This window comes from Carassius gibelio, chromosome B25, assembly GCF_023724105.1.
Source record: "Carassius gibelio isolate Cgi1373 ecotype wild population from Czech Republic chromosome B25, carGib1.2-hapl.c, whole genome shotgun sequence".
NCBI classification, from domain to species: Eukaryota; Metazoa; Chordata; class Actinopteri; order Cypriniformes; family Cyprinidae; genus Carassius; species Carassius gibelio.
Window position 1 is genome coordinate 7,662,503 of NC_068420.1, and position 11,254 is coordinate 7,673,756.

Consider the following 11,254-nt stretch of genomic DNA (forward strand, 5'->3'; position numbering starts at 1 on the left):
CGAATACCTCCGCTCATCATCGCTATGTTGTTCAGCTCTAGCTTGGTAGTAACGTTAGATGTAACGTTAACGTTAAGTGGTTCATCGTCAGCATTACTTATTTAATATTCATGAGTGGTAATTACAGTTTCGCTTCTCTACATACTTTTTATGTACTCAGAGGATTTTCCTTTATTTACAGATAAAGCATAATCTTTCTTACAGTCGCAGGTCTGAGTAAACATGATGTCTTTGTTGGTGATTTTGTAAACATATGACGGCATATTTTCTATGTTTGTCAGCGGAGGCCTCGTGGCCTAATGGATAAGGCGTCTGACTTCGGATCAGAAGATTGCAGGTTCGAGTCCTGCCGGGGTCGTTATTTTCCATTTGTGTAACGTTTTCTTGTTAATATGGTTAAAAGGCGTAGGTTACACTCATAACTTACAAATAACATTTTACTGCACGAAAACAGCCTCCTAATACCAATGAATCATATTGCGATTACAGATCTAATGTTACTTCTGGACTTCGATATAGCATATTATTTATTTAAATGTAATGCACTAAATCTAATCTAAATGTAATCCCACTAAAAAGAGAAACATGACAGTATATGAAAATATCCTTACTAAATGACCTTAACCAGACTCTCTGACAATGTTTGTCGATGAACTTTTGTCGAAGTCAAGTGTTCAACACGTCTTCTTAATATTGTCACATGAGGGCGCTATCGTCATAGAAAATAAACATCTTACAGAAAGAGACTATACTTATTTCTTAATTATTTGTAACTTAACTTTTTTATAATGTAACATAATATAACATAGTAACTGAATAAATGATGTAATTTTATCATCAAACAACAGAAGCTGAACCTACTTTTATACTTTAAGTAGTTTTTTAAACCAGTACTTTTACACTTTTACTTGAGTAAAAAGCGTGAGTTGATACTTCAACTTCTACAAAAGTCTTTTTAAGACCTAGTATCTATACTTCTACTTGAGTAATGAAAGCCAATACTTTTGACACCACTGATTATTTGTAACTTAACTTTTTTATAATGTAACATAATATAACATAGTAATTGAATAAATGATGTAATTGTATCATCAAACAACAGAAGCTGAACCTATTGCGGTTTATAAACCTAAACTGAAATTTAAAATGAAACTCATTGTTCCTATTTATGTAAGTTTGATTTAGCTATTGTATTTGTTTTTAACAATAAAAACATTAGCATATGTGTTTATAATATTCATTGGAACGAAGCAACAAGGAACAGAGATGAGGTAAAAATGGCAATAAATATAATAAATTCCGGACAACACGGTAAAGCATCTCTTTATATTTGTTGATAATGAACAAATCTATTTAATATACGTCATTAACATGGTTCTCTCACATCTTCTCCAGTGATTTAATGTGTAGATTATTATGGGTTCAGTTCCGGACAAGTACTGTAGATGTCCTTTCTTTTCTTTGCCAGCATAGTCCTACAGAAGCCAGTTGAACAGAAACTGCTTTTCTCAGCAGATGAAAGAGCCCTTGTTAGATCAGACCCTTAATTTTGCCAAGTGTGGAGCCTGAATAACAGGAGGGGAGGGACGTTTGCCTGTGTGTAACTGAGAGAGAGCGTTAGATGGGGAGGCATGTCTTCAGAGGGGGTTTGTGTCTTAAACAAACTTCTGTTAGTCCCTGCAAAAGCTACCCGGGGGGCTGAGGATACATTAAATCATCATGTTTAAGAGCTTAGGCACGACTCAGGCCGGCTGAAAAGCCTGTCCAGGCCTTGAGTGATGCTATTCATGTTCGGGGGGAGAGGTCAAAGGGTCAGGGGGGTTCACAGGCTCCGGCTCTATTGGTATGCTAACGTGCAATATACATATATCCTCATGAAGAGACAGAAATCCTGCCAAATGAAAGAAAATCTGTCCATCTAACTAGAACACTGGTTTTCGTAAAGTGATTTAAAAAAAATAGTAAAAATTCAAAAGAAAGAAAAAAAAGAGAAAGAAACATTGTCTTAAATCAAATGTCTGTAGTGTTGAGAACTGAGAATTAAATCATTTTAAATTAAGTAAAATTAATTTATTAATTCTCATATTTTCTCAGCCGTTAGCTCTTAGTGTCTATGAATGGTCATGTGTTCATTACTGTGCTGAGGTTTTAGGGACCTCGGTGTCATCCGCTCTCAGTGGTCACTAGGGAGAAAAAGGAAATCACCTCTCAATTAGCAGTTCTTGACCTGTCATTCTGAACTCTGACCTCTGTCATTTTTGTCCAGTTTATTATCCCCGAGGGAGCGAGCCAGTCCCTGTCCATCTGAGATTCATTCATCTGGACTCCATCAAGTGTCCATTTATTGGTCTGCTCTAAAAGAGTCAAGGTCATTACCGGTAAAGAACCAAAATGCACCTTTTGTGGGTGTTTCTGTATATATGTTATATTTTGAGAGGTTTCATATATAAAATTACAGGTAAAATTACAATATATCAAATTAAATGCTTAAAAAAATAGAATTTCCAAATGTAATTCATTATACAACCGCTATTAGTAAAAGATTATTTATTTAAAGGTATAAATTGTAATTTTATACCTATTATATTTAAAATAATATGATTCTTTTTACCATTTCCCATTTGTCTATGGTTGAAAATCATCTTAAATGTTTGAAAAGTGTGATAGTTCTTATTTTAACAAACGGTTTCTCCCAGTGTAGATCTAATAGAATCGATAATCTTCAAATCTTTAATAATCTGAAATATTGTTAGTCAATGTGAATCTACTTTATGTTTTGTCTAGTTTGAGGCACAATTCAATCACAAGCTGTTTTCTTTTAAATAATTAGTGACATATTGTATAGGCGTTTGTGCTCCTTGGATGTAAAGGCACCTAATTATGTTTCCTTATGCTGATTTTTCTTCTCCGTTTCCACAGTTGTACACATATGCACAGCTTACTTTATAGTGTCTGTTACGAAAACCCTTTCCTTGACGAGAATTTGCGAATCTTACTATGTCGAAACCTTTTTCCTTGAATATTAAGTGACCATCTGACGTGTCTTGGTGCAACTTCCAATGGTGAAAGCCTACGTCTTGAATATTTATATGATCTCGCTGACGTTGATTTGGAACCTTCCAATGGGGAACGTTTGTGTTTTGAATATTAAGTAGGTCATGCTGACGTAGCTCGATATACGTCCAATGGCGAAGGCTTAGTTTATGAATATTAATCGGATATCCTTCGCCATAGTAGGATTAGTGAATTCGCGTGAGGGATTCCTGGCACGTTTTAGCGTCTGGTTGTCATATCTCCTCTATTCATTGGCTAATTAACACTTAATTCTAGCTGGCACAGAGGTCACTGATAGAGAAATTCTCACAGTCATTTGCATAAATGCAGGAGGAATAAGAAAAACTGATACAGCTTGAACGAGTGGAAAATTATACACACACTAGCCTAGTATATGTGGGTATGAAATTTGATTTCATGATAAAAAAAAATTATAATAAATTAAATTAAACACAGCTATCTAATTACAATTATTATGGCGGCGTTTTCACGACAAATTACATGAACATTTTTGCAGGGTTTGTTTTTCTATTTCTAAACATTGTAGCCTATAACGTTACCTAATTATTTTAATTTTTGGATTAGACATAAATCGTGCTAAACCAATTTATTATATGTTAAGGGTTCTTATTAAAATATTTTACTCAAAACTTTGTTACTAAACCACAGACCTTTTCATAACTCTCGCTGCCCGTTGAAATCAGATTTTCATAGTTCTCAACAATATACAAGTGTTTATGTAGCCTACAAATTAAGTCAATTAACTCAGAGTAATTAACTCTTCAATCGTTTGACAGGTGTGACGCAATCTGACGTCAAGAAAATGCAAATGCAAAGCTGCTTCATATCATTCATTTTTTGAATCACATTTTTTATTCATCCATACAATACACTATAGCCTACAGTAGAAATATTTTATTTTTAAATTAAATTAAGTGACATTATAATATCAGGAAATAAACAAAGGAAATAGGCCCATAGTCTGCCTGTAAAAATACAAAACAATATATTTATGTAAATGCACATCATATTTTTCATTTTTAACAGTTATCAGGGAAGCAAAAAATATATATATTTATAAAAAAAGAAAAAAAATGACAGGTTTAGAAAGATTTGAATACCTTTAAGTGTAAAGAAATGTATTCAAATGATACTAATGATCTTAATGAAAATACTGTATAATACAGTACAGTGCAATTATTTTCTGGCTCTCATACATACACACATCATCATCATCATTATTATGATTTTATGTTCCTCTTAATATTCCAGGTGCTTGAGGCTCCCATTGTTCTCTCTGGATGCATAATCAGTCAAATCCACAGAGTTCAGCCCACATCTGTAAAAGAGAAACAGATCAATGCTTACCAAAGGTGCATTAACTTACAATCTAAAAAGACCTGCTTCCTAAAACAGTGATTTTTTAATTGCACAGACACTGTGTGGGCAAACGATCAGAATAAAACGTGCCGTTGTACCTGCCGCTCGAAACCCAAATCACAATACTGCTTCACACAGAGGCCGCAGAGCCACGATGATACGATTTTAATATTTTCCCATGTTCCACGCTCATCAAAAGCAAAATAAACGATCCGTAATCAATCTCTTTCTCTCTTCCTCAATAGGCCTTTGTAAACAGTGTAAGCGCTCTGTCACAGTGTTCAAATATTATGCATTGAGGTTCCTGATGCCTTTCATTACCACAGGGGAGCAGCTTCAAGTCTTTCTCTGTTCATTTCCACCCTCTCCCCTATAGCCCTCGCTTTCTCTCCCTGGCCGCACAACGTAGGATTTGTCCTTTTTTTTCATTCTTCTTGTTTTCCTCCGAACACCCTCTTCGGGCTCCATGCAGCTTATGCAAATGACTCCTTTTATTATACCCTCCTGCTGCCTGACAACACACACACACACACACATTCTTACATACTGTAATTCTCTTTCCGACTCCAAACACACCACACACCTTCAGCATCGCCAACCAATTACAAGACGACGGTCCTGGCAGATCTCCGTTTATATTTACTGAACAGTGCATAAAAACACACATGCATTACTGCAATCACAACCAAACCTTTGCACCTCTGTATTGTGCATCATATGTGCATTAGATTTGAACTTGAGACCGGCCGTGTGCAGATGGTGGGGTGAGGGGACGGCTAGACTGGGTCTCAATGGGGGGTGGACCAGGTCTTATCCTGAAGATTCCCAGGCTCCGGGACCGTGCCCAGCTGCAGAGAGAGGCGGGGAAAGGGGGGACGTCACTAGACAGCCCTGACAGCACGGCCTTTTCACGGGAACATTATTGAACCCTCTCGCTGCCCTTCCATAGCAACTTACGCATGGGTCAAAGGGCAAACAGACCCCCCGTGTGAAGAAAGTATGGAACGAGACGGTCTAGACACATGTGAACTTGAACTTGACTTCAATGACTGTTTGTTCCACCGGTCATAAAATCAGAAGTGGGTGAAATTAGGTGAATACTTCCCCAGTTAATTCATGACAGTGTGCTATAACATTTTGTATTAGCCTACTGGTTTTCTGAAATGCAAATGAGGCAGTATGTAATTATAAAAAGAAAAAAAATCTGTTGATACCTGTTTCCAACATATAGGATACAATAAATAAATAAATAAAGTAATTGTAAAGTGACTTTTAATCTCATAATTCTTTCAATTCTTTGCAATTCTAAGAAAAAAAAAACAGAATTGAGAGATATAATGAGAATGTGAATTCTGACTTTTTCTAGCAATTTCAAGTTTTTGAAAAGAATTGTCAGAAGAAAAGTCAGAATTGTGAAGTATAATCTCAAAATTGCAAGAAAAAATATTAATTGTGAGTTTAAAAAAAAGGTCACAGTTGCTTTTTTAATTTTAGAATTGTTTTAGAAACTGGCTTCTGAACACAGGTTCAAAATTCTTGCTTCATTTTGTTTACGTAGTAAAGGTTTTGGATTTTTTTATTTTAATCACTCGTCAACTGTCAACAGCCAGTACCGTTTTTAGATTTCACATAAATCAGATGAATAATAAAAAAAAAATATATATATATATATATATATTAAAAAAGAAAGATTAAGTGCTACTATTTCTGGCTAATAGATAAATAAAAAAATACTTGTTTTCTTTCCACTATTCGGAAATACAATTTTATGGAAGCAAAATAGCCCAAAATTAATAAATAAAATAAAAAAAATGTTTTGCCTTATAATGAATTTTTATTTTATTTTACTTTCTCATTTTGTCCACAAAATAAGATATTCAAAAAAAAAAAATTTTAAATTAAAAAAAAAGTTGTTTTTGTGCTTCTTGCCTTTCATAAGTCAAAAACAGATTGTATTTTGTGTTCCACAGAGTAAAAAAATAATAAAGTCAGGTTTGGAACGACATGGAGATGAGCAAATGGTGACAGGATCTCGATTTTTGGGAGAACTATCACTTCAAGTCCTACATAAACTCATGTTTGAGGAGCGTCTGCTTTTCTCTTCCTCAGTTCTTTCCTGCGTCTCACCACAGAGGCTCAGTTAAACTCACGGGCCTCGAGGGTTACAGGCGCTTTGCATCAGCTAATGAGCAGCCCTAATAAATAAACTATAAACATCCTTTTCAGCACTCGGCTAATTTAATCGGCTCGTGCAGTAATGCATATTTCCAGCGATTAAATCATAAACAAACCAACAGACTTCTGAAAATGATGCTTTGACTTTGTCCCGAGAAGAAATCAGACAACGGAACCAAGTCCGACTCCAAAATCAGGTCAAGTGTTTCTGTCCCGATGCTCGTCTACAGGGTTTCCCCTCTAAAAAAGAGATCCGGGCTTCTTGATAGATTAGTTCTTGGCCTTGACCTACATTTACTGTCATTTAGGATGACAGATGATGGATATTGTTTACTCCTAGATGATTAGTAACTTTATCACTTATAGTTTCTGGTTTTAGGAGTTTAACAGCATGTCTTGTTACTGTTTAGGAGCAGATACTGTCACAGTGTCTGGGTTGTTGTTCCCCGGGGTTCCACTAGATGTCCTCCTTCTCACGGTGCCTGTCCCAGATCACTTCCTGTTCCCTTATATGGTCACCTTCCTCCTTGTTACCTGATTGATTGTTCACCCCACCTGTCTCCTGTTTCCCAATTATCCTTCTGTGTATAAATACCCAGTCTGTCTTAGTCTATGTCACGGAGTCCTTGTCTGATGTCTTTGTGTTTCAGGTCCATCAGTCTTGCTTTGTCTTACCCTATGTGTCTCATTCTCTCGTTCCACCAGACTTCCTCTACCTTCCATTCTTCCGAGTTCCCCGTTTCATCCGGTTCCCTTTTTGTTTGATTTGTCTCTCATGACTGTTTATTTTGTATTTACCCCTCTGTTTAAATAAAACCCTTACCTGCATTTGGATCTACCCTCTCGTTGTGTTTTTCCCCAATACCTATCGTGACAGAAGGACTCCGTCCTGCCTAGATCCAGCGGTGTGGGATTTCGAATCGGTTCCCCAGCCACCATGGAGGAACGGAGGGGGAGATACCAGAACTTAATCACCCTTCATCAAGAGGGAAGTGAGGTGGGTGGCCTGGCACAATTGTTTTGGACTATGGCAGTCGGGCTAGGTTACAATGATGCAGCACTAAAGGATTTATTTAATAATTGCCTGGATGATCCTTTACCTTCATGGGAGATGAAGGGGTTAGAGATACTGGACTTTTGGGGGTTTACCAATTACCTGCACCATCGTGCCCAGTGGAATGCAACAACCACACCAGAGTGTCCAGACAAGGCTGCCAGCTCAGCCCCACAGCACAAGATGGGCGCCAGCCCAGCCCCACAACCCAAGATGGCCACCAGCCCAGCCCCACAGCCCAAGATGGCCGCCAACCTAGCGTCACAGCCCAAGATGGCCGCCAGCCCTGCACCACAGCACAAGATGGCCGACTCAACGCCACCGACTCCCCATCGTAGAGGGCGGAGGAGGAGACAGGCAGCTGCTGTTCCCGAGGCGGTGCCCGATGCAGTTCCCGAGGCGGAGCCCGATGCAGTTCCCGAGGCGGTGCCCGATGCAGTTCCCGAGGCGGTGCCCGATGCTGTTTCCGAGGCGGTGCCCGATGCAGTTCCCGAGGCGGAGCCCGATGCAGTTCCCGAGGCGGTGCCCGATGCAGTTCCCGATGCAGTTCCCGAGGCGGAGCCCGATGCAGTTCCCGAGGCGGTGCCCGATGCAGTTCCCGAGGCGGTGCTCGATGCAGTTCCCGAGGCGGTGCCCGAGGCGGAGCCCGATGCAGTTCCCGAGGCGGTGCCCGATGCAGTTCCCGAGGCGGTGCTCGATGCAGTTCCCGAGGCGGTGCCCGATGCAGTTCCCGAGGCGGTGCCCGATGCAGTTCCCGAGGCGGTGCCCGATGCAGTTCCCGAGGCGGAGCCCGATGCTGTTCCCGAGGCGGTGCCCGAGGTTGTTCCCGAGGCGGTGCTCGATGCAGTTCCCGAGGCGGTGCTCGATGCAGTTCCCGAGGCGGTGCTCGATGCAGTTCCCGAGGCGGTGCCCGATGCAGTTTCCGAGGCGGAGCCCGATGCAGTTCCCGAGGCGGTGCTCGATGCTGTTCCCGAGGCGGTGCCCGATGCTGTTTCCGAGGCGGTGCCCGATGCAGTTCCCGAGGCGGAGCCCGATGCAGTTCCCGAGGCGGAGCCCGATGCAGTTTCCGAGGCGGTGCCCGATGCTGTTTCCGAGGCGGTGCCCGATGCTGTTCCCGAGGCGGTGCTCGATGCAGTTCCCGAGGCGGTGCCCGATGCAGCTTCCGAGGCGGTGCCCGATGCAGTTCCCGAGGCGGTGACCGATGCTGTTCCCGAGGCGGAGCCGGATGCTGTTCCCGAGGCGGAGCCCGATGCAGTTCCCGAGGCGGTGCCCGAGGCTGTTCCCGAGGCCGAGGCCGATGCAGTTCCCGAGGCGTTTCCCGATGCAGTTCCCGAGGCGGTGCCCGATGCAGTTCCCGAGGCGGTGCTCGATGCAGTTCCCGAGGCGGTGCCCGATGCTGTTCCCGAGGCGGTGCCCGATGCTGTTCCCGAGGCGGAGCCGGATGCTGTTCCCGAGGCGGAGCCGGATGCTGTTCCCGAGGCGGAGCCCGATGCAGTTCCCGAGGCGGTGCCCGAGGCTGTTCCCGAGGCCGAGGCCGATGCAGTTCCCGAAGCGAAGCCCGATGCAGTTCCCGATGCAGTTCCCGAGGCGGAGCCCGATGCAGTTCCCGAGGCGGAGCCCGATGCAGTTCCCGAGGCGGTGCCCGATGCAGTTCCCGAGGCGGTGCCCGATGCTGTTCCCGAGGCCGAGGTCGTTCCCGAGGCGGTGCCCGATGCAGTTCCCGAGGCGGAGCCCGATGCTGTTCCCGAGGCGGTGCCCGATGCTGTTCCCGAGGCGGTGCCCGAGGTTGTTCCCGAGGCGGTGCCCGATGTTGTTCCCGAGGCGGTGTCCGTTACAGTTCCCGAGGCGGTGACCACAAGGCCGTGGTGGTCTTCGGCTCCGCCCTGGGAGACTCTGGCGGTGACCACGAGGACGTGGTGGTCATCCGCTCCGCCCTGGGGGACTCTGGCGGTGACCACGAGGACGTGGTGGTCGTCCGCTCCACCTTGGGGGACTCTGGTGATGACCATGAGGACGTGGTTGTCTTCTGCTCCGACCTGGTGGACGCCGGCCTCGACCACAGAGACGTGGTGGTCTTCCGCTCCGCCCTGGAGGGCTCTGGCCTTGACCACACGGCTGTGGTGGTCATCTGCTCCGTCCTAGTGGACGCCTCAACATGTCCTTCATGGACTTATGTTTTGTGTTTTTTGAGTTCTGTTTCTGTCTGTTCTCTTTAGTTTAGTCTGGCCCTCCGTCCCTCCCCCTGTACCTCCTCCGGTCCTCCTCCCTCCTGATCTCCCGGGTTTATGTATCATTTCTGGTGTTTGTCCCCCATGTGTTCCTTTTCTGGCCCTCCGTCCCTCCCCCTGAGCCTCCACCTGTCCGCCTCCCTCCTGGTCTCTGTGTCATGTTTTGTCTTTAAGCGTCTGGTAGCCGCTCCGTAGAGGGGGGGTACTGTCACAGTGTCTGGGTTGTTGTTCCCCGGGGTTCCACTAGATGTCCTCCTTCTCACGGTGCCTGTCCCAGATCACTTCCTGTTCCCTTATATGGTCACCTTCCTCCTTGTTACCTGATTGATTGTTCACCCCACCTGTCTCCTGTTTCCCAATTATCCTTCTGTGTATAAATACCCAGTCTGTCTTAGTCTATGTCACGGAGTCCTTGTCTGATGTCTTTGTGTTTCAGGTCCATCAGTCTTGCTTTGTCTTACCCTATGTGTCTCATTCTCTCGTTCCACCAGACTTCCTCTACCTTCCATTCTTCCGAGTTCCCCGTTTCATCCGGTTCCCTTTTTGTTTGATTTGTCTCTCATGACTGTTTATTTTGTATTTACCCCTCTGTTTAAATAAAACCCTTACCTGCATTTGGATCTACCCTCTCGTTGTGTTTTTCCCCAATACCTATCGTGACAGATACTTGATAGAGTGCGACTCGCACACAGTCAAAGATATATAAAGACAGCAGATTGCTCATGGCTGTTGACCTATATACACAGCCGACATGATCTTGATTTAATCTCACTGGATTTAATCATCCAGCACACAATCAAAAAGCATGCATGATTTCCTACAGTCAACCAGTCATTTTCTGATGGAATATCACAGACTGAATACAAGCAAAACTCTGTTCAAAGACAAGGTTTCGTGAATTCCAGATTGACATAAAAAAAAAAATTAAAATCTAAAATTATTTTGATTAGAAAAAAACAAAAAGATATATATATATATAATTTTTTTTTTTTTATGAAATTGGACACAGGACAGATATATCAAACAGTCCACTGTACCACAGCTTTAAAAGCATTTTGCTATTTACTGATATCCGTATAAACCATATTTTTACATATCTCATATTCCTTTTCACATACTAAGACACACTGTGCTTAAACAAGGGTTATAGCTTTAATAATATCTTCCTGCTGGGTTTTAATTAGGTCAGAAGAACTTATTATACCAATCATTACTAGTATTATAATTATTGCTATTTTAAGTTGAACCTGACCATTCGAATCAATCTCAGGAGAAGACTGTTCATTAGAAATGCTCGACTTTTTCAACTGCATCTAAAGCAGCGTAGGATCGTATCAGAATGATTTCATGTCAAAAAAAAAAA

At 42.6% G+C, this 11,254-nt stretch overlaps 1 non-coding gene across 1 annotated transcript; it reads left to right on the forward strand.

The window, feature by feature from the left end:
- Positions 1–285: 285 nt before the first annotated feature.
- On the forward strand, positions 286–358 carry trnar-ucg (transfer RNA arginine (anticodon UCG)). Its single transcript has one exon. It is a non-coding gene; the product is annotated as a tRNA-Arg (tRNA).
- Positions 359–11,254: the final 10,896 nt, after the last annotated feature.